Raw genomic sequence first — 19,257 nt, forward strand, 5'->3', positions numbered from 1 at the left:
CAATCGTGCCCTATACCTTAATCTAGCTATAACCCCACCCCTACCTCTAACCTGGCTTAACCCCAAACCTTACTGTAACCACAAAAGTGCCCTATCCCTTACTCTAGCCATAACCCCCCTACCTCTAACCTTAACCCCAAACCTTACTGTAACCACAAAAGTGCCCTATCCCATACTCTAGCCATAACCCACTACCTCTAACCTTAACCCCAAACCTTACTGTAACCACAAAAGTGCCCGATCCCTTACTCTAGCCATAACCCCCCTACCTCTAACCTTAACCCCAAACCTTACTGTAACCACAAAAGTGCCCTGTCCCATACTCTAGCCATAACCCCCCTACCTCTAACCTTAACCCCAAACCTTACTGTAACCACAAAAGTGCCCTGTCCCTTACTCTAGCCATAACCCCCCTACCTCTAACCTTAACCCCAAACCTTACTGTAACCACAAAAGTGCCCTGTCCCTTACTCTAGCCATAACCCCCCTACCTCTAACCTTAACCCCAAACCTTACTGTAACCACAAAAGTGCCCTGTCCCTTACTCTAGCCATAACCCCCCTACCTCTAACCTTAACCCCAAACCTTACTGTAACCACAAAAGTGCCCTGTCCCTTACTCTAGCCATAACCCCCCTACCTCTAACCTTAACCCCAAACCTTACTGTAACCACAAAAGTGCCCTGTCCCTTACTCTAGCCATAACCCCCTACCTCTAACCTTAACCCCAAACCTTACTGTAACCACAAAAGTGCCCTGTCCCATACTCTAGCCATAACCCCCCTACCTCTAACCTTAACCCCAAACCTTACTGTAACCACAAAAGTGCCCTGTCCCTTACTCTAGCCATAACCCCCCTACCTCTAACCTTAACCCCAAACCTTACTGTAACCACAAAAGTGCCCTATCCCATACTCTAGCCATAACCCCCTACCTCTAACCTTAACCCCAAACCTTACTGTAACCACAAAAGTGCCCGGTCCCTTACTCTAGCCATAACCCCCTACCTCTAACCTTAACCCCAAACCTTACTGTAACCACAAAAGTGCCCTGTCCCTTACTCTAGCCATAACCACCCTACCTCTAACCTTAACCCCAAACCTTACTGTAACCACAAAAGTGCCCTGTCCCATACTCTAGCCATAACCCCCCTACCTCTAACCTTAACCCCAAACCTTACTGTAACCACAAAAGTGCCCTGTCCCTTACTCTAGCCATAACCCCCCTACCTCTAACCTTAACCCCAAACCTTACTGTAACCACAAAAGTGCCCTGTCCCATACTCTAGCCATAACCCCCCTACCTCTAACCTTAACCCCAAACCTTACTGTAACCACAAAAGTGCCCTGTCCCTTACTCTAGCCATAACCCCCCTACCTCTAACCTTAACCCCAAACCTTACTGTAACCACAAAAGTGCCCTGTCCCTTACTCTAGCCATAACCCCCCTACCTCTAACCTTAACCCCAAACCTTACTGTAACCACAAAAGTGCCCTGTCCCTGACTCTAGCCATAACCCCCCTACCTCTAACCTTAACCCCAAACCTTACTGTAACCACAAAAGTGCCCTGTCCCTTACTCTAGCCATAACCCCCCTACCTCTAACCTTAACCCCAAACCTTACTGTAACCACAAAAGTGCCCTGTCCCTGACTCTAGCCATAACCCCCTACCTCTAACCTTAACCCCAAACCTTACTGTAACCACAAAAGTGCCCTGTCCCATACTCTAGCCATAACCCCCCTACCTCTAACCTCAACCACAAACCTTACTGTAACCACAAAAGTGCCCTGTCCCTTACTCTAGCCATAACCCCCCTACCTCTAACCTTAACCCCAAACCTTACTTTAACCACAAAAGTGCCCTGTCCCATACTCTAGCCATAACCCCCCCCACCTCTAACCTTAACCCCAAACCTTACTGTAACCACAAAAGTGCCCTGTCCCTTACTCTAGCCATAACCCCCCTACCTCTAACCTTAACCCCAAACCTTACTGTAACCACAAAAGTGCCCTGTCCCTTACTCTAGCCATAACCCCCCCACCTCTAACATTAACCCCAAACCTTACTGTAACCACAAAGTGCCCCGTCCCATACTCTAGCCATAACCCCCCTACCTCTAACCTTAACCCCAAACCTTACTGTAACCACAAAAGTGCCCTGTCCCTTACTCTAGCCATAACCCCCCTACCTCTAACCTTAACCCCAAACCTTACTGTAACCACAAAAGTGCCCTGTCCCTTACTCTAGCCATAACCCCCCTACCTCTAACCTTAACCCCAAACCTTACTGTAACCACAAAAGTGCCCTGTCCCTTACTCTAGCCATAACCCCCCTACCTCTAACCTTAACCCCAAACCTTACTGTAACCACAAAAGTGCCCTGTCCCTTACTCTAGCCATAACCCCCCTACCTCTAACCTTAACCCCAAACCTTACTGTAACCACAAAAGTGCCCTGTCCCTTACTCTAGCCATAACCCCTACCTCTAACCTTAACCCCAAACCTTACTGTAACCACAAAAGTGCCCCGTCCCATACTCTAGCCATAACCCCCCTACCTCTAACCTTAACCCCAAACCTTACTGTAACCACAAAAGTGCCCCGTCCCTTACTCTAGCCATAACCCCCCTACCTCTAACCTTAACCCCAAACCTTACTGTAACCACAAAAGTGCCCTGTCCCTTACTCTAGCCATAACCCCCCTACCTCTAACCTTAACCCCAAACCTTACTGTAACCACAAAAGTGCCCTGTCCCTTACTCTAGCCATAACCCCCTACCTCTAACCTTAACCCCAAACCTTACTGTAACCACAAAAGTGCCCTGTCCCATACTCTAGCCATAACCCCCTACCTCTAACCTTAACCCCAAACCTTACTGTAAACACAAAAGTGCCCTGTCCCATACTCTAGCCATAACCCCCCTACCTCTAACCTTAACCCCAAACCTTACTGTAACCACAAAAGTGCCCTGTCCCTTACTCTAGCCATAACCCCCCTACCTCTAACCTTAACCCCAAACCTTACTGTAACCACAAAAGTGCCCTGTCCCTTACTCTAGCCATAACCCCTACCTCTAACCTTAACCCCAAACCTTACTGTAACCACAAAAGTGCCCCGTCCCATACTCTAGCCATAACCCCCCTACCTCTAACCTTAACCCCAAACCTTACTGTAACCACAAAAGTGCCCCGTCCCTTACTCTAGCCATAACCCCCCTACCTCTAACCTTAACCCCAAACCTTACTGTAACCACAAAAGTGCCCTGTCCCTTACTCTAGCCATAACCCCCCTACCTCTAACCTTAACCCCAAACCTTACTGTAACCACAAAAGTGCCCTGTCCCATACTCTAGCCATAACCCCCCTACCTCTAACCTTAACCCCAAACCTTGCTGTAACCAGAAAAGTGCCCCGTCCCTTACTCTAGCCATAACCCCCCTACCTCTAACCTTAACCCCAAACCTTACTGTAACCACAAAAGTGCCCCGTCCCATACTCTAGCCATAACCCCCCTACCTCTAACCTTAACCCCAAACCTTACTGTAACCACAAAAGTGCCCCGTCCCATACTCTAGCCATAACCCCCCTACCTCTAACCTTAACCCCAAACCTTACTGTAACCACAAAAGTGCCCTGTCCCTTACTCTAGCCATAACGCCCCTACCTCTAACCTTAACCCCAAACCTTACTGTAACCACAAAAGTGCCCTGTCCCTTACTCTAGCCATAACCCCCTACCTCTAACCTTAACCCCAAACCTTACTGTAACCACAAAAGTGCCCAGTCCCTTACTCTAGCCATTACCCCCTACCTCTAACCTTAACCCCAAACCTTACTGTAACCACAAAAGTGCCCTGTCCCTTACTCTAGCCATAACCCCCCTACCTCTAACCTTAACCCCAAACCTTACTGTAACCACAAAAGTGCCCTGTCCCTTACTCTAGCCATAACCCCCTACCTATAACCTTTACCCCAAACCTTACTGTAGCCACAAAAGTGCCCTGTCCCTTACTCTAGCCATAACCCCCTACCTCTAACCTTAACCCCAAACCTTACTGTAGCCACAAAAGTGCCCTGTCCCTTACTCTAGCCATAACCCCCCTACCTCTAACCTTAACCCCAAACCTTACTGTAACCACAAAAGTGCCCTGTCCCATACTCTAGCCATAACCCCCCTACCTCTAACCTTAACCCCAAACCTTACTGTGACCACAAAAGTGCCCTGTCCCATACTCTAGCCATAACCCCCTACCTCTAACCTTAACCCCAAACCTTACTGTGACCACAAAAGTGCCCTGTCCCATACTCTAGCCATAACCCCCTACCTCTAACCTTAACCCCAAACCTTACTGTAACCACAAAAGTGCCCTGTCCCTTACTCTAGCCATAACCCCCCTACCTCTAACCTTAACCCCAAACCTTACTGTAACCACAAAAGTGCCCTGTCCCTTACTCTAGCCATAACCCCCCTACCTCTAACCTTAACCCCAAACCTTACTGTAACCACAAAAGTGCCCTGTCCCTTACTCTAGCCATAACCCCCCTACCTCTAACCTTAACCCCAAACCTTACTGTAACCACAAAAGTGCCCTGTCCCTTACTCTAGCCATAACCCCCTACCTCTAACCTTAACCCCAAACCTTACTGTAACCACAAAAGTGCCCTGTCCCCTACTCTAGCCATAACCCCCCTACCTCTAACCTTAACCCCAAACCTTACTGTAACCACAAAAGTGCCCTGTCCCCTACTCTAGCCATAACCCCCCTGCCTCTAACCTTAACCCCAAACCTTACTGTAACCACAAAAGTGCCCTGTCCCTTACTCTAGCCATAACCCCCTTGCCTCTAACCTTAACCCCAAACCTTACTGTAGCCACAAAAGTGCCCTGTCCCTTACTCTAGCCATAACCCCCCTGCCTCTAACCTTAACCCCAAACCTTACTGTATCCACAAAAGTGCCCTGTCCCTTACACTAGCCATAACCCCCCTACCTCTAACCTTAACCCCAAACCTTACTGTAGCCACAAAAGTGCCCTGTCCCTTACTCTAGCCATAACCCCCCTACCTCTAACCTTAACCCCAAACCTTACTGTAACCACAAAAGTGCCCTGTCCCATACTCTAGCCATAACCCCCCCACCTCTAACCTTAACCCCAAACCTTACTGTAACCACAAAAGTGCCCTGTCCCATACTCTAGCCATAACCCCCCCACCTCTAACCTTAACCCCAAACCTTACTGTAACCACAAAAGTGCCCTGTCCCATGCTCTAGCCATAACCCCCCCCCTCTAACCTTAACCCCAAACCTTACTGTAACCACAAAAGTGCCCTGTCCCTTACTCTAGCCATAACCCCCCCACCTCTAACCTTAACCCCAGACCTTACTGTAACCACAAAAGTGCCCTGTCCCTTACTCTAGCCATAACCCCCCCACCTCTAACCTTAACCCCAAACCTTACTGTAACCACAAAAGTGCCCTGTCCCTTACTCTAGCCATAACCCCCCCACCTCTAACCTTAACCCCAAACCTTACTGTAACCACAAAAGTGCCCTGTCCCTTACTCTAGCCATAACCCCCCCGCCTCTAACCTTAACCCCAAACCTTACTGTAACCACAAAAGTGCCCTGTCCCTTACTCTAGCCATAACCCCCCCGCCTCTAACCTTAACCCCAAACCTTACTGTAACCACAAAAGTGCCCTGTCCCTTACTCTAGCCATACCGCCCTGCCTCTAACCTTAACCCCAAACCTTACTGTAGCTACAAAAGTGCCCTGTCCCTTACTCTAGCCATAACCCCCGCCTCTAACCTTAACCCCAAACCTTACTGTAGCCACAAAAGTGCCCTGTCCCTTACTCTAGCCATAACCCCCCACCTCTAACCTTAACCCCAAACCTTACTGTAGCCACAAAAGTGCCCTGTCCCTTACTCTAGCCATAACCCCCCTGCCTCTAACCTTAACCCCAAACCTTACTGTAACCACAAAAGTGCCCTGTCCCATACTCTAGCCATAACCCCCTACCTCTAACCTTAACCCCAAACCTTACTGTAACCACAAAAGTGCCCTGTCCCTTACTCTAGCCATAACCCCCTGCCTCTAACCTTAACCCCAAACCTTACTGTGGCCACAAAAGTGCCCTGTCCCATACTCTAGCCATAACCCCCTACCTCTAACCTTAACCCCAAACCTTACTGTGGCCACAAAAGTGCCCTGTCCCATACTCTAGCCATAACCCCCTACCTCTAACCTTAACCCCAAACCTTACTGTAACCACAAAAGTGCCCTATCCCTTACTCTAGCCATAACCCCCCTACCTCTAACCTTAACCCCAAACCTTACTGTAACCACAAAAGTGCCCTGTCCCTTACTCTAGCCATAACCCCCTGCCTCTAACCTTAACCCCAAACCTTACTGTAACCACAAAAGTGCCCTGTCCCATACTCTAGCCATAACCCCCCTCTAACCTTAACCCCAAACCTTACTGTAACCACAAAAGTGCCCTGTCCCATACTCTAGCCATAACCCCCCCCACCTCTAACCTCAACCACAAACCTTACTGTAACCACAAAAGTGCCCTGTCCCTTACTCTAGCCATAACCCCCCTACCTCTAACCTTAACCCCAAACCTTACTTTAACCACAAAAGTGCCCTGTCCCATACTCTAGCCATAACCCCCCCCACCTCTAACCTTAACCCCAAACCTTACTGTAACCACAAAAGTGCCCTGTCCCTTACTCTAGCCATAACCCCCCTACCTCTAACCTTAACCCCAAACCTTACTGTAACCACAAAAGTGCCCTGTCCCTTACTCTAGCCATAACCCCCCCACCTCTAACATTAACCCCAAACCTTACTGTAACCACAAAGTGCCCCGTCCCATACTCTAGCCATAACCCCCCTACCTCTAACCTTAACCCCAAACCTTACTGTAACCACAAAAGTGCCCTGTCCCTTACTCTAGCCATAACCCCCCTACCTCTAACCTTAACCCCAAACCTTACTGTAACCACAAAAGTGCCCTGTCCCTTACTCTAGCCATAACCCCCCTACCTCTAACCTTAACCCCAAACCTTACTGTAACCACAAAAGTGCCCTGTCCCTTACTCTAGCCATAACCCCCCTACCTCTAACCTTAACCCCAAACCTTACTGTAACCACAAAAGTGCCCTGTCCCTTACTCTAGCCATAACCCCCCTACCTCTAACCTTAACCCCAAACCTTACTGTAACCACAAAAGTGCCCTGTCCCTTACTCTAGCCATAACCCCCCTACCTCTAACCTTAACCCCAAACCTTACTGTAGCCACAAAAGTGCCCTGTCCCTTACTCTAGCCATAACCCCCCTACCTCTAACCTTAACCCCAAACCTTACTGTAACCACAAAAGTGCCCTATCCCTTACTCTAGCCATAACCCCCCTACCTCTAACCTTAACCCCAAACCTTACTGTAACCACAAAAGTGCCCTGTCCCTTACTCTAGCCATAACCCCCCTACCTCTAACCTTAACCCCAAACCTTACTGTAACCACAAAAGTGCCCTATCCCTTACTCTAGCCATAACCCCCCTACCTCTAACCTTAACCCCACGCCTTGTTTTGGCCATGACGTTAAACATATATCGGTGCTTCCCAAACCTTTTAGAACCTCGACCCACTTTTTAGAACAACAAACTTCTGTCACCCAGCTTTAATGAACAAAAGAAGAGAGGTTGAAATATCAAAAAAGCCACATAGATGGAGCGAAACAACTAGTGGAACTCACACCCTATTTGGGTGGAGAAGAAAGCCCTCACACACCGACCTAGTCAGTGTCATGCTTCATCATTGGGCCCCACCAAAGAGGCCGAGTGGCTCTTTGGTGTGCTGCGACGCCAGAAGACTGCGGAGCTGGTTGTGTAAAATGGGCGTGTTGTGAGATTAACTAAAAGTAAAAGTGTCTAAAGGGTATCTACAAAAAGTTTTAATGAATGATCCCTAGGACACGGATAAAAGATTTATGTGTCTGAATTTTATTGCCAAAGGTAATGGATGGTTAATTCAGAATTAAGTATTAAGTCAGTCAACATGTTTCAGCCTTACGGGTGGTTTCATTTTACCTAGGCATTCGTCAGGACAGAAAATAAACCCCGGCGGTATGGACTCTCTAATCATCCACCCTGACCTGGGGGCGTGAAAGTGAAAAATTAACAAAAAGTGATAAAGTGCATAAAAAAGTGGAAGAGCACAATGCTCATTCCAAAAATACTCCTAATTCTGGAGTGTATCTGCACTTTAAAATATGGCGCTAATTGCTCCATGGGTCTCAGGAGGGGGGTAGGAGCGTCCCTGGCACATCGCCCTCAGCGCTCGCTGCCCACTTGAACACCTGGTATTCCCTCAAACCGGACCCCGACGTCGTCGGGTCCGTTTTGAGGGAATACCAGGTGTTCAAGTGGGCAGCGAGCGCTGATGGCGATGTGCCAGGACCCTCCTTTGGCAATAAAATTCAGACACATAAACCTTTTATCCGTGTCCTAGGGATCATTCATTAAAACTTTTTGTAGATACCCTTTAGACACTTTTACTTTTAGTTAATCTCACAACACGCCCATTTCACACAACCAGCTCCGCAGTCTTCTGGCGTCGCAGCACACCAAAGAGCCACTCGGCCTCTTTGGTGGGGCCCAATGATGAAGCATGACACTGACTAGGTCGGTGTGTGAGGGCTTTCTTCTCCACCCAAATAGGGTGTGAGTTCCACTAGTTGTTTCGCTCCATCTATGTGGCTTTTTTGATATTTCAACCTCTCTTCTTTTGTTCATTTGCATAAAACCGGGGATCAAGAGAGTGTTCCTGATTTTCCCTGTCTCTCCCATTGTTACTTTTGTACCCAGCTTTAATGAACACGAGGCGGCGCCATTTTTTTTAAAGTAGCTACTGCATCATGGGGTATCGCACTGTCGTTTACAGAGAGCACATTGTCCATTTAAACGAACAGTACATTTGCAGGCATTCAGTTTCACTGATGACACTATATTGCATGCAAATGATCATGAGAGGAAATCGGATTCCAATGAATATTTATCATGTCTGCATCCCTGAGCTGTCTTTATTTGCTTTGATTTTATTACAATCTTTGTTTCAATCACACTTCAGTATTACAAATAAATGTGCTTCATTTTTGCTTTCCTTGATGGGATGCCAGTGGCGTAAACCAAACTTGAGGGCCCCCCTGCAAGGTACATGGAGGGGCCCCCTCTGGTCTTAGTCAGGAGTTCCCAGGTCAGGGTACTGTGCTCAGAGGGCCCCTGGAGCTTCCTCCCCCCTTCCCCCCCCCGCCCCGCGGGGCCTGTGCTAAGCCATATGCGCAGCACCTTTACAGTTATTTACATGTTGTTGTGTGTCACAAAAATGACACCCCCAGCCTTTCCTTTCACAGTCCCTGTACCCAGGTCCTTAAGTGGGATAAAAAAAACTGGGTGGTCTCTCAAAGGGGCGTGGCCAATGTAATTAAGGGCGTGGCTTAAAACACATAAGCTAGAAATCTGTACTTAGCACGGTGTGCCGTCCGACTTGTATTTTGCTGTTTCTGTTATTGCAATCAGATATATGATACAACAAGTAACATCATACCTACAAAAACTCAGGACTCTTGGCTTTGTCAGTGGTTGTTAGCAGCATAAGTTAAATAAGCAACAATTGTGGCTTGTATATAATATTGAAAAAGCTTCCACTTAAACCTCTGGTGACACCAGGACAATGTTGCTGCTCCTGAGTTTCAAGATGAGAAGGGAAATTCAGAGAAAAAATTACTCTTTAAAGGGTTTTCCTTCCCCTACAAGGTTCACCACGCGTGACCTCATAGTGACAAGTGAGCAGTGTGAGCACATCCATGTGCCGCTGTCACTGCAATCCGGAAAAGCACACGGACCGCCTGTGCCAGGGCACAAACAGAGCCCAATAGAGACCCGTTTCGAGTCCTCCTTTACAAAACTACCAGTGCTCAGAACCGGTGAGACCCGGCCCACTTAAAGCCCTGCCTGTACCACAGCAGGGCTGTTGCATGATTCTCTTTACTGTTGTTCCCTGCCTGCACAGTGAGAGTAGTTGTAAACACCAATCCACATGTTAAAAACATAAGCACAATTTGTCGAAAGGCACTGCCTGACATTTGACCTCTGACTTTAAAGCCAGAAAATGTGACTAGATAAATCTTTTCCTCGAACTTCCTAGATAAAAAACCAGAAAGCGCCTATTCTGGGCGCTTTACTGGCGATGTGCAGGGGAGGGGGCTCCCTCCCTCAGAGAGCCTCACAAACCGCTTCTCTTGGGCTCCAAGAAGGGGGTGAGGCGTTTCTTCGTGTAAATCCCTCGTGCAGTGACGGGTCGGGCTATAACACAACAATACTGAGTAATCGCGTCTATTCTGGAGTTTATGTATGACGTGTATTATATTTTGAACCTCCGTGATCCACCGGTAACATAAAGTGCTGAGCTGCGACCGGCCACTTAACCACCTAATAGCCATTATTCTTAAAATGCTCTTTTCCTGCACAGACTCCGTTGTCTTTCTATGTACACTTCACTTACAGCGCTCTCGTCTTCTCGGGTCATGGAAGCGCTTTATAAAACGCCCTAATAATTAAATTCATAAATGCATCTTTATTTATTCCACGGACTATCGCGACCACCAAAAGCCTGCTCCCGTTCCCGGCCCCACAATTTGGGAAACGCTGCCCTACAGGTGCCGTGAGTGCGTCCCTAAACATTATCGTGACCTTTGCCCCAGCGCTGACCTTGAACCCTCCTGGGTCACCACCAGAACCTTAACCTTGAGGGTGCGGCTCCGCCTGCTCGCCACAGCCCCCCCCCCCCCCTCCCTCCTCTGCTCTCAGCGGTGCGAAGCATCGAGCGCTGCGCTCTGCGTCGGTGGCTTCAGGGCGCTGGACGCCGCTGCACACACACTCACAGGTGTGCGCGTAAAGAGAGAGATGTCTAAGTGCAGCCGCGCATACACACACACATATTTCATCCCAGAACACACGCCTCTCTCTTCCCCTCTGATTCTCCCTCTGTCCTCTGTCTCTCTTCTCCCCGGCGACTCTCTCTGCCGACACTGCCACTTGTCCTAAAAGACACCTTTCCCTGCTCACTTTCATGTGTCCCTCTGCTGCACTCTCTCTGATGCCGTCTCTTCCCCCAGAGTTCACTTCCCTCTGATGCTCTGCCCCGCTGTCCCTCGTCCGAGAGCGCGCGCCTCTCCTCTCCCGCGCTCCCTCTTCTCCCAGAGCGCACGACGTCTCCATTCTCTTCCCCTGACACTCTCTCTGCACCCTCCCTTCCCTAGCCGTCTCTTCTCTCAGGTCACACGTCTCCCCTCTTCTCTTCTCCTGCCACTATGCATGTTCTCTCCCTTCCCCAGATCTCTTCCCCCAGAGCGCACGCCTTCCTCTGTGACTCTCTCTCACTCTCTCCCCGGGCTCACCGGGACTGTCCTTCTCTCTCACCTGACCCCCCCCCCCCCCCTCCGGCTGTCTCTTACCCCGTCTCCGGCCGCTGCTCCCCCCTCTCCACCTGTGCGGTCGGCGGGGTCCGCCCTGCGCCCCCGGGGGCCTCGGAGCCGGGGTGAGGGTGTCCGTCCGCCCTGAACCTCCAGCTGTAACTGAGCGTGTGAAAGACAGACCGAGGGACAGGCTGAGGGAGGGTGAGAGGGCCGGGAGGGGGCGCTGTGCGCCTGGAAGCAGAGCGCAGCGCTCCGGAGCCGCCTCTGCTCCGAGAATGTGTGTCCCGGGGCTCCGGGGAGGGCCGGGCCCCGGGGCCCTGCAGCTGGAGCCGACACTGCGTGGGGAATGCACCCCCCGAGGGTGGGGAGGGGCTCCACACACCGGTGGATGTGTGCCTCGAGGCCCACGCCATCTAGCGCCAAGAACAGCGTGAGAAGCGTCTTCAGCGCCCAGGTGCGCGCCCTCAGGGGTCTGTGCAGTGACAGGCGGTGCAGGGCGGAGAGTCTTTCTAAAGAGACAAAAGAGGTATAAGGGGGTCTGTAGAGAGGTCTGTACATAGTCTGTACATACACAGAAGTGAGCATTTACAGCGAGAGCTGTAGGAAGTTATAGTTAGGACAGCAGATCTGCCTGTAAAGAAGTGCACGTCTCAGGTGTGCTTGCAAAGAAGTGTATGCCACAGTAGTGTCTGTAAGGAGGTGCACCTCTCTCAGGTGTGCTTGCAAAGAAGTGTATGCCACAGTAGTGTCTGTAAGGAAGTGCGCGTCTCTCTCAGGTGTGCTTGTAAAGAAGTGCTTGCCTCAGGTGTGCTTGTAAAGAAGTGCATGCCACGGTTGTGTCTGTAAAGAGGTGCGCGTCTCAGGTGTGCTTGTAAAGAAGCGCATGCCACGGTTGTGTCTGTAAAGAGGTGCGCGTCTCAGGTGTGTTGCAAAGAAGTGTATGCCACAGTAGTGTCTGTAAGGAAGTGCGAGTCTCTCTCAGGTGTGCTTGTAAAGAAGTGCTTGCCTCAGGTGTGCTTGTAAAGAAGCGCATGCCACGGTTGTGTCTGTAAAGAGGTGCGCGTCTCAGGTGTGCTTGTAAAGAAGTGCATGCCACGGTTGTGTCTGTAAAGAGGTGCGCGTCTCAGGTGTGCTTGTAAAGAAGTGCATGCCACGGTTGTGTATGTCAAGAGGTGCGCGTCTCAGGTGTGTTGCAAAGAAGTGTATGCCACAGTAGTGTCTGTAAGGAAGTGCGCGTCTCTCTCAGGTGTGCTTGCAAAGAAGTGTATGCCACAGTAGTGTCTGTAAGGAAGTGCGCGTCTCTCTCAGGTGTGCTTGTAAAGAAGTGCTTGCCTCAGGTGTGCTTGTAAAGAAGTGCATGCCACGGTTGTGTCTGTAAAGAGGTGCGCGTCTCAGGTGTGCTTGTAAAGAAGCGCATGCCACGGTTGTGTCTGTAAAGAGGTGCGCGTCTCAGGTGTGTTGCAAAGAAGTGTATGCCACAGTAGTGTCTGTAAGGAAGTGCGAGTCTCTCTCAGGTGTGCTTGTAAAGAAGTGCTTGCCTCAGGTGTGCTTGTAAAGAAGCGCATGCCACGGTTGTGTCTGTAAAGAGGTGCGCGTCTCAGGTGTGCTTGTAAAGAAGTGCATGCCACGGTTGTGTATGTCAAGAGGTGCGCGTCTCAGGTGTGTTGCAAAGAAGTGTATGCCACAGTAGTGTCTGTAAGGAAGTGCGCGTCTCTCTCAGGTGTGCTTGCAAAGAAGTGTATGCCACAGTAGTGTCTGTAAGGAAGTGCGCGTCTCTCTCAGGTGTGCTTGTAAAGAAGTGCTTGCCTCAGGTGTGCTTGTAAAGAAGCGCATGCCACGGTTGTGTCTGTAAAGAGGTGCGCGTCTCAGGTGTGCTTGTAAAGAAGCGCGTGCTTGCCTCAGGTGTGCTTGTAAAGAAGTGCATGCCACGGTTGTGTCTGTAAAGAGGTGCGCGTCTCAGGTGTGCTTGTAAAGAAGCGCATGCCACGGTTGTGTCTGTAAAGAGGTGCGCGTCTCAGGTGTCCTTGTAAAGAAGCGCATGCCACGGTTGTGTCTGTAAAGAGGTGCGCGTCTCAGGTGTGTTGCAAAGAAGTGTATGCCACAGTAGTGTCTGTAAGGAAGTGCGCGTCTCTCTCAGGTGTGCTTGTAAAGAAGTGCTTGCCTCAGGTGTGCTTGTAAAGAAGCGCATGCCACGGTTGTGTCTGTAAAGAGGTGCGCGTCTCAGGTGTGCTTGTAAAGAAGCGCATGCCACGGTTGTGTCTGTAAAGAGGTGCGCGTCTCAGGTGTGTTGCAAAGAAGTGTATGCCACAGTAGTGTCTGTAAGGAAGTGCGCGTCTCTCTCAGGTGTGCTTGCAAAGAAGTGTATGCCACAGTAGTGTCTGTAAGGAAGTGCGCGTCTCTCTCAGGTGTGCTTGTAAAGAAGTGCTTGCCTCAGGTGTGCTTGTAAAGAAGTGCATGCCACGGTTGTGTCTGTAAAGAGGTGCGCGTCTCAGGTGTGCTTGTAAAGAAGCGCATGCCACGGTTGTGTCTGTAAAGAGGTGCGCGTCTCAGGTGTGTTGCAAAGAAGTGTATGCCACAGTAGTGTCTGTAAGGAAGTGCGCGTCTCTCTCAGGTGTGCTTGTAAAGAAGTGCTTGCCTCAGGTGTGCTTGTAAAGAAGTGCATGCCACGGTTGTGTCTGTAAAGAGGTGCGCGTCTCAGGTGTGTTGCAAAGAAGTGTATGCCACAGTAGTGTCTGTAAGGAAGTGCGCGTCTCTCTCAGGTGTGCTTGCAAAGAAGTGTATGCCACAGAGTAGTGTCTGTAAGGAAGTGCGCGTCTCTCTCAGGTGTGCTTGTAAAGAAGTGCTTGCCTCAGGTGTGCTTGTAAAGAAGTGCATGCCACGGTTGTGTCTGTAAAGAGGTGCGCGTCTCAGGTGTGCTTGTAAAGAAGCGCATGCCATGGTTGTGTCTGTAAAGAGGTGCGCGTCTCAGGTGTGCTTGCAAAGAAGTGTATGCCACAGTAGTGTCTGTAAGGAAGTGCGCGTCTCTCTCAGGTGTGCTTGCAAAGAAGTGTATGCCACAGTAGTGTCTGTAAGGAAGTGCGCGTCTCTCTCAGGTGTGCTTGTAAAGAAGTGCTTGCCTCAGGTGTGCTTGTAAAGAAGTGCATGCCACGGTTGTGTCTGTAAAGAGGTGCGCGTCTCAGGTGTGCTTGTAAAGAAGTGCATGCCACGGTTGTGTCTGTAAAGAGGTGCGCGTCTCAGGTGTGCTTGTAAAGAAGCACATGCCACGGTTGTGTCTGTAAAGAGGTGCGCGTCTCAGGTGTGTTGCAAAGAAGTGTATGCCACAGTAGTGTCTGTAAGGAAGTGCGCGTCTCTCTCAGGTGTGCTTGTAAAGAAGTGCTTGCCTCAGGTGTGCTTGTAAAGAAGCGCATGCCATGGTTGTGTCTGTAAAGAGGTGCGTGTCTCAGGTGTGCTTGTAAAGAAGCGCATGCCACGGTTGTGTCTGTAAAGAGGTGCGCGTCTCAGGTGTGCTTGCAAAGAAGTGTATTGCACAGTAGTGTCTGTAAGGAAGTGCGCGTCTCTCTCAGGTGTGCTTGTGAAGAAGTGCATGCCACAGTAGTGTCTGTAAGGAAGTGCGCGTCTCTCTCAGGTGTGCTTGCAAAGAAGTGTATGCCACAGTAGTGTCTGTAAGGAAGTGCGCGTCTCTCTCAGGTGTGCTTATATTGAAGTGCATGCCACAGTTTTTCCTTTAAAGAGGTGCACTGACGTCTCAGGTGTGCTTGCAAAGAAGAGCATGCCACCGTTGTGTCTGTAAGGAAGTGCACGTCTCTCTCAGGTGTGCTTGTGAAGAAGTGCATGCCACGGTGGTGCCTGTAAAGAGAGGCTCATCTCAGGTGTGCTTGTGAAGAAGCGCATGATACAGTTGTGTCTGTAAAGAGGTGCTCGTCTCAGGTGTGCTGGTAAAGAAGAGCATGCCAGAATACTTCCTGTAAAGAGGTTGTTGGAGATGGCCCTTTTTGCAGGGTTATCCATAAACTTTCTGCTTCTTCCTCCTATTTTTTCCTGACCTGCTGTTGTTGGTTTTAGGACTCTGGGCACTTTACCACTGCTGATCAGTGCTAAAGTGCATATGCTCTCTGTGTAAATTGAATGAATTACACATTTGTTACGCGCACAGCTACCCGTAGGCATCCCTACTTTGTGTTATGGATTGGTGTTTCCATGATTGGCGTATTTGATTTAAGTGTCAGTCCCTAGTAAAGGGCACAGAGTGTGCCAGGGCCTGTGAATCAAATGCTGTTAGTGGCCCGCAGCACTGGATTGTGCCACCCACACAAACAGCCTGTAAATGTAACTCTTGCCTGCCATTGCAGAGCCTGAGTGCAGTCTGAGACTGCCATGTCGACTTGGCAAGTGTACTCACTTGCCAGGCCCTAACCGTCCCTTTTCTTACATGTCAATCACCCCTAAGGGAGGCCCAAGGTACCCCCGTGGGAAGGGTGCAGTGTATTTGAAAGGTAGGACATGCCCTGGTGTGTGTGTCATGTCCTGATAGTAAATTACTGCCAATTTCGTTTTCACTATTGCAATGCTACCTGTTCCCATAGAACAGAATGGGGAGTTTGTTTAGAACATCTTATAAAATAACTGGCCCTGGGAATAAAGTAGAGAAATAAAGTTTAGTATGCCTGAACTCAGAATCCAAAGATGCACCTTTTAGTAAAAGGGATTTTTACATTCTGTGTTTGAAAATACCACTTTTAGAAAGTAGGTATTTTCTTGTTTAGCAATCCTGTGTGCCTCTGCTGGTATGTGTGTGGTGTTGGGTTCAATCAGGCCTACATACTCTGCTAAACTCTCGAACACCTTAGTATAGAAGTTGGCACGGACACTGGAAAATGCAAAAGACAGGTTTATTAAGACCCCATGGGGTGGTGGTACATTCCTACAGCACCCTTCGGCAATGCAAGAAGTAGCACACCGAACATTGGTGCGCGACCTCTTTTATACAGTTTAATAGCAATAAAAAGGTAGGCGTTTACAAGTTTACACATTTTAGGTACATATAAGGTCATTTTTGGAACACAGCCAGCATGTGGGAGGAGTCCAGTAGTATTGGTCAGTTTGGGATAACATTCCTATAGAATGACCAGTTGATGTATAATGCGCATGTGTGCTTGACCAGTACTAAAAATAGCCTGTTGCTGGGCAAGGTAAACGACCATGGGTATCGAAAAAGGACAAAAGGGCATGCTGACCACGAGACAGCGTGTTCATACAAAATGGAAGCCAAAGGATTCAATATGGCCCCCGTATTTTTTAGTCAAGTTAAGAAAAAAGATCGTGTAGCTGTGCTAAACGCTAACTCAGGAGCTGCCAAAATACGACAGACGGCCCTTTTAGCGTTTAGCAAAAGCTACCTCATAACGAAAGTAATCAGGGTTTTCATTATCGATATTGATGGCCATTATCTTCATCATTTCATCATTAATTAGTTTCTCTTGCTTAATAATAGCTCGTTTGGACGGAATACAAGCTGTGATACATACAGAGCATAATGTAGGACCACATTGAATACATAGACACAGGGAAAACAGTACTCCGATAATAATACATAGAATAGTTAATAGCTTCCAACCCCATGTACTAAGTAGAGTCCAGAACCAACTAGAAACGGTCCATGTTCCATTCTCTGAGTGAATCTCAGCAGCTATTTTATGCAGCTTAGTAATAGCATCATACACGGAAGGTGAATTATCTGGCACGTACACACAGCAACTACTACCGATAATGCGGCATGCACCTCCACGATCAGCTAGTATCACGTCTAGAACCATCCTATTCTGGAGCGTTACAATTCTAGTAATCTGCAATTCTTCAGTCACGTTTCCCAAAGCAGAGGCAGTTTCATTAGCAACTGCTTCCACAACACGTGTAAGTCGTCTTATCTTTCTACTGTTTAATGCAGCTCCTACAAATGAAAATAATCCTAAATTGAAATCTACATATTGCTGTAAGGAGGTATCGGTCTGGTCTACTCCATCGATATCTAATGTTCTTTTAACCCTATTTAGTACAAAATCATGGTACAATACGTAATCGTTGTGATACATAGGTGGAGCAATAAACACAGGCGGTAACACAAAAGATATATAACAAGCTCCTAACCATCCAATTGGAAGACGGTGATATCCCTTATTTCCGCAAATGAAATATGTATTACGTGATGCTACAAATGCAATTCCATTTGGTGTATCAAATGTAAGCGTGATATTACATTTGCTTCGGCCTACAGGGATTGTACCTTTATTTCGAATACAAAGATCTGCTTTCGTATCAATAACAGTTATCACATGAGAGTTCGACACATTTATGAGCCTTTGATTTGTAAAAATACGAGGTATAGATACATTGTCCGGACGGTATTCTTCCCATTCAAATTTAGTTCCTTCAGCTTGTGGATAGCCATCTTTGTCATTGAAGCATATTTTATTTAACCGAAAAAGTAGTCCACCTTTCGTTGGCCATCGTAAAGTGAAAAGAAGAGTGTACCAAGCATTGCAGGAACCATTATGAGAAAACGGGAGAGGAATAAGTGGAGTTCCTCCCCTCTTCTGATGTCCAGGCAACATTCCACATACCCAACAATTTGACATGTTGGTCATGTTATGAGTGTGATGCAAAATCTGAATGAAACTGTTATTCAAATAAGTCTGTCTATGTCTCTCTTCATGATAAGGCAAAGAAAAATGGAAATGCTCAGATGGGCTTGGAGTGGTAGGCAGTAAATGTTCTCGTGCAGGAAACAATTGTTCTATAGTCCAAGCTATTACTGCTATTACCACTATAGTCAAAGCAAACAGTACAGCACCAAATATTCTCCCCTTTCTTGTCGGAGGAGGTGCCATAGTTCACGAAACAAAATTCTTCAGAAGCAAAACTAAAAAATAAAAAGGTAGTTCTGGACTGAGGCTGCCGTTGGTTTTTTCTCCGAGATTCAAGACGGGTGTCGCTACACTGGACAGAACTGATCCCCCCCCTTGATATTCCCGGCTTCCGTTTCACAAACCTCAGAACGGTAACTAACCAGTTTCAAAAATGCTAGAAAAATTATTTCCTAGGACGTAGATTGTACTTCACTCCATCAGAAACAATGTGGTCCAAGAAGGCTCCCTCTAGTTCGTTAACAGCTGGGCTCTTTTCTGCATCCAGAATATCTCTGTAGTCAGATAACACCACAGGGCTCACCAGGTCCGGAGAGACACGTCGGCAGTGCGTCGAATGTATCCACCGCTTCTTGTTCGTGACGCGCACAGCCGTCCATGTTGCCAGCAGCACTTGTTCTGGGCCATGCCACCTCGGTTCCAGGCTGCTGGTTCTCTCAAATACCTTAATCATGACATGGTCACCAGGACGGAGATCGTGAGCCTCTCCAGTGGAGTTATCGGGAAGCGCTTCTCGAACCTGTTGATGAATAGAAAGCAAATCGTTTGTTAATCGTGCCAAATAATCGTTCATCATTATACAAGGCACATCATGTATCAAGCGAGGCTTAGGAACTCCCCAAATATTCATCGGCCTTCCAAACACCACTTCATAGGGTGTGAGGCCAGATCGGGAATGTGGCACTGATCTAATAGACAGCAATGCCAAAGGCAAAGCGTCCGGCCATTTCAAAGATGTGGATGCCACGATCTTTGCTAGCTTCAGCTTCAGAGTTGCATTATACCTTTCTACCAAACCTGCTGATTGTGGGTGAAAGACAGCATGGAATCTTTGCTTGATTCCCAATCCTTTCAGGACG

The 19,257-nt window shown here is 48.5% G+C and overlaps 1 protein-coding gene across 1 annotated transcript in view; it reads right to left on the reverse strand.

Annotated features, from left to right (window-relative positions):
* Positions 1 to 11,632, reverse strand: part of LOC144752222 (serine protease 23-like) — a 96,359-nt gene extending 84,727 nt beyond the window's left edge. Inside the window, exon 1 of the mRNA XM_078640201.1 lies at positions 11,517 to 11,632. The gene's annotated coding sequence lies outside the window, so the exon portion shown is untranslated. The remainder of the gene's footprint in view (positions 1 to 11,516) is intronic.
* Between the last annotated feature and the right edge of the window lie 7,625 nt (positions 11,633 to 19,257).

Source organism: Lissotriton helveticus, chromosome 4_2 (assembly GCF_964261635.1).
Source record: "Lissotriton helveticus chromosome 4_2, aLisHel1.1, whole genome shotgun sequence".
Lineage (NCBI taxonomy): Eukaryota > Metazoa > Chordata > Amphibia > Caudata > Salamandridae > Lissotriton > Lissotriton helveticus.